Source organism: Brachycentrus maculatus, unplaced genomic scaffold (assembly GCF_059751285.1).
Source record: "Brachycentrus maculatus isolate JH-2025_06_01 unplaced genomic scaffold, ASM5975128v1 h1tg000895l, whole genome shotgun sequence".
NCBI lineage: Eukaryota > Metazoa > Arthropoda > Insecta > Trichoptera > Brachycentridae > Brachycentrus > Brachycentrus maculatus.
The window spans coordinates 15001-19052 of NW_028281620.1; the positions used below are offsets into that span (position 1 = coordinate 15001).

Here is a 4052-nt window from a genome sequence, read left to right on the forward strand (position 1 = left end):
TCACCTTGGAGACCTGCTGCGGATATGGGTACGAGCCGGCGCGACATCTCCGCGTATCCCTCACCTGAATTTTCAAGGTCCGAGGGGCCGATCCGGACACCGCCGCATCGGCGATGCTCTTCGCGTCCCGAGCCCTATCTCCCCGCTATGGGATTCCAGGGCGCTCGAACGCTCAGGCAGAAAAGATAACTCTCTCCGGATCTCCCGTCGGCGTCTTCAGGCCACTTTGGGTTACCCCGACGAACTCTCTTGCGAGGGAACGATTTTTAAGACGGTTCCGCAGCCGGGTTCCGGAACTGCAACCGGATTCCCTTTCGCCCGACGGGTGTGATATTCTATTTATAAATAATATAATATATATATAACATAACTTTACACCATCATCGACATCGGATTTCTCCTAGGGCTTAGGATCGACTAACTCGCGTGCAACGGCTGTTAACGCGAAACCCTTCTCCACATCAGCCCTCAAGGACCTCGCTTGAGTATTTGCTACTACCACCAAGATCTGCGCCGACGGAGGCTCCAGGCGGGCTCACGCCCAGACCCTTCTGCGCACACCGCCGCGGCCATCCTACTCGTCGCGGCCTCAAAACGATCGCGCGACGCGGGCGCCGCGCGAACGTCCCACCTGCCTGCGACGGTCGAGTATAGGCTGAACGCTACAGCGCCATCCATTTTCAGGGCTGGTTGCTTCGGCAGGTGAGTTGTTACACACTCCTTAGCGGATTCCGACTTCCATGGCCACCGTCCTGCTGTCCTGAGCGACCAACGCCTTTTATGGTCTCCGATGAGCGTTCATTGGGCGCCTTAACTCGACGTTTGGTTCATCCCACAGCGCCAGTTCTGCTTACCAAAATTGGCCCACTTGGCACTCCCATCCGAGCTCCTACTTCATCTTCGAGCAAGAAGGAGATCTCACCCATTTAAAGTTTGAGAATAGGTTGAGGTCATTTCGACCCCAATGCCTCTAATCATTCGCTTTACCGGATGAGACTGTCAGAATGACGCGAACGTCATGTTTCTCGAGCGCCAGCTATCCTGAGGGAAACTTCGGATGGAACCAGCTATTAGATAGTTCGATTAGTCTTTCGCCCCTATACCCAGTTCGGACGATCGATTTGCACGTCAGAATCGCTTCGGTCCTCCATCAGGGTTTCCCCTGACTTCGACCTGACCAGGCATAGTTCACCATCTTTCGGGTCCCAGCGTGTACGCTCTCAGTGCGTCTCGATAATCGCACGGGGGCTTTCTCGAAACGCCTCGGGAATGCGGCGGGGCGTCTGGCGACGCCCGCGCATCTTCCCTGCGGCCGGCTCGAGGCCGACCTTTCACTTTCATTTCGCCTCTGGGTTTATCAGCGTTCCCAATGACTCGCGCACATGCTAGACTCCTTGGTCCGTGTTTCAAGACGGGTCCTGTGAGTGCCCAAAACAAAACCACCGCCGACCGGGACGCGTCCCGTCCGAGAGCGCGCCACTAACCGCCGGCAACCGAAAAGCGACGCCCGCGACGCACTAGACGCCGGGGGCCGCGATAAGGAAGCGGCTGTGACGCGACGGACGCCCTCACAGGTGGGGCGGACGCGATCCTCGTTCTCTACCGTCGCTCGTCAAATGTTCGACCGGCCCCGGCCGTGGACGCCGCGGCTCCGCCCCGCATAGCGAGACGGGACAACCGCACGGCGCATTCGACCGGGGCGCGACGGGTCGCGGTGTTATACTGAGGGAGAAGTGCACGCGCTCCGGGGGCCCGGCTGCGCACCCGGACACCCGCCGCCCCGACACGAGTGCCGAGGGCGAAGGTGTGCACCGAGACGCGGGCCCCGACGGAAGACGCGATGAATCTCCCCGTTCGCTCGTTTGAGTTCCACAGGTTTACCCCTGAACGGTTTCACGTACTCTTTAACTCTCTCTTCAAAGTTCTTTTCAACTTTCCCTCACGGTACTTGTTCGCTATCGGTCTCGTGGTAGTATTTAGCCTTAGATGGAGTTTACCACCCACTTAGGGCTGCACTCTCAAGCAACCCGACTCTGGGGAGAGAGACCGTCGCGGCCGGCTACCGTCGCTACGGGCCTGGCACCCTCTGCGGGTAAGCGGGCCCCGTTCAAGATGAACTTGGACAGGCAGCCGTGACTAATGACCGCGCGTGTATATATTACTCTCCTCCCTAACGCTACATTTCCCGGCGGCCCGCCTGGGCCGCAGGATTCAGCGCTGGGCTCTTCCCGTTTCGCTCGCCGCTACTCGGGGAATCCTCGTTAGTTTCTTTTCCTCCGCTTACTGATATGCTTAAGTTCGGCGGGTGATCTCTCCTGATTTGAGGTCGACGACAGAAAGATAATTTTTATATTATATATAAATAATACAGACAGACAGAGGCGCGCGGCGGCGGGACCGCGTCGAGGGCGCGAGGATCGCCCCGCGAAGATCGCAAAAGGATCGATCGCGGTTTCACAGCGTCGTCGCTAGCCCCCGGACACGCGTTAGCGTCCCGGCCGCGCGCTCGAAATTCGTCACACATTTGACCGGACGCCCGCGCGCGCGCCGACCGCCGGAGCGGGTCGGGCGGCGCGGGCGACGCCGGCAGCGCGCTCGCCGGGGCCCCCCCCCCTCGCGGACGAGGGTGAGAGACTCCGCGGCGAAGTCTGGTCGCATTGCGTGCGCGACCCTCAAACAGGAGTGGTCCGTGGACAAACTACGTCTTGCTCGGACCGCAATGTGCGTTCGAAATGTCGATGCTCATGTGTCCTGCAGTTCACACTCTGACGCGCATTTAGCTGCGTTCTTCATCGACCCACGAGCCGAGTGATCCGCCGTTCAGGGTAATAATTGTACAATTTTAAAATTGTCATTCGTTCACTTGTTTATCCGTCGCGTTTTGGGTGTTCGCGCGAGCGCAAACTGACCTTAGAAGATCAAAACAACAAAAAATAGCAACCTTAATGGTGATGCGCGCGCGCACACGCACACGCGCATCACTAAATCGCGACCGGACGCGGGCGCGGTCCCCCGACCCGTCAGGATCGAGAGAGCCGTCCCGCGACGCCGGCGGGTCCGCGGTTCGCGGCGGCGCCCTAGGGCGATCTCCGCCGCAGCGATGTCGGGCTCTCGGCCGCGCATCGTGATTCGTGTATTTTACATACAAGTATGTATATATATTACAAAATATATTATTACACAGGAAATGATCCTTCCGCAGGTTCACCTACGGAAACCTTGTTACGACTTTTACTTCCTCTAAATGATCAAATTCGGTCAAACTTTCCGACGCGTCGGACGCCCGAGACGAGCTTCCGCGCACCAGTCCGAAGACCTCACCAAATCATCCATCGGTAGTAGCGACGGGCGGTGTGTACAAAGGGCAGGGACGCAATCAACGCGAGCTGGTGACTCGCTTTTACTAGGAATTCCTCGTTCATGGGGGAGAATTGCAAACCCCAATCCCTATCACGAAGGGGTTTCATCGGGTTACCCGGGCCGTTAGGCCAAGGAGGACACGCTGATCCCTTCAGTGTAGCGCGCGTGCGGCCCAGGACATCTAAGGGCATCACAGACCTGCTATTGCTCAATCTCGTGCGGCTATATATACCGCCGGTCCCTCTAAGAAGATTTTCATTGTACGCCGGTAGTGAAGACCGCGAGACGCACGCACGCGACGCGAGCGCCGCGGAACGCGCGCACGCGGACCCTCGTGATACCGGTTGCACGTCTATTTAATAGGCTAGAGTTACGTTCGTTACCGGAATTAACCTGACAAATCGCTCCACCAACTAAGAGCGGCCATGCACCACCACCCACCGAATCGAGAAAGAGCTGTTAATCCGTCAATCCTTCCAGTGTCCGGGCCTGGTGAGTTTTCCCGTGTTGAGTCGAATTAAGCCGCAGGCTCCACTCCTGGTGGTGCCCTTCCGTCAATTCCTTTAAGTTTCAGCTTTGCAACCATACTCCCCCCGGAGCCCGAAAGCTTTGGTTTCCCGGGAGCTGCCCACCGGGTTAAAATTATGAAACTTCGGCGGATCGCTGGCTGGCATCATTTATGGTTAGAACTA

General features: G+C 57.7%; 3 pseudogenes; all 3 read right to left on the reverse strand.

The window, feature by feature from the left end:
- LOC148299903 (large subunit ribosomal RNA) overlaps nucleotides 1-2329 on the reverse strand; it is a 4078-nt pseudogene extending 1749 nt beyond the window's left edge.
- A 337-nt stretch (nucleotides 2330-2666) lies between these two features.
- On the reverse strand, nucleotides 2667-2828 carry LOC148299904 (5.8S ribosomal RNA; annotated as a pseudogene).
- Nucleotides 2829-3185: 357 nt separating this feature from the next.
- LOC148299905 (small subunit ribosomal RNA) lies at nucleotides 3186-4052 on the reverse strand (annotated as a pseudogene; the record flags this gene model as incomplete).